Below are 302 nucleotides of genomic sequence, written 5' to 3' on the forward strand. Positions count from 1 at the left end.
ATTCTGAAATCAGGTTATTTGACCAACTTGAAATATTTACAAAATATTTGTTTGACCTCTGAAAATTCTAAAACTTTGTAAAATATTTTTAATACTAAAAAACAAACTGTTTGAAAAAAGAATTTTGCAGATAGGTACTCATACTTGTGAAAAATAATGTTTTGTGAAAAACGCTTAAAAACACAAGTCTAAAAACGTGTGTGTGTGATTCCCAATAGCTTCAAGTAAACTCTGTGACTCTTTGCCTACATTTTAGCACTAGAGAGAAAAACAAAAGAAAGCTAATATCCTCATATAGAGAG

Source organism: Asparagus officinalis, chromosome 5, assembly GCF_001876935.1.
Source record: "Asparagus officinalis chromosome 5, Aspof.V1, whole genome shotgun sequence".
In the NCBI taxonomy this organism is placed as follows: Eukaryota; Viridiplantae; Streptophyta; class Magnoliopsida; order Asparagales; family Asparagaceae; genus Asparagus; species Asparagus officinalis.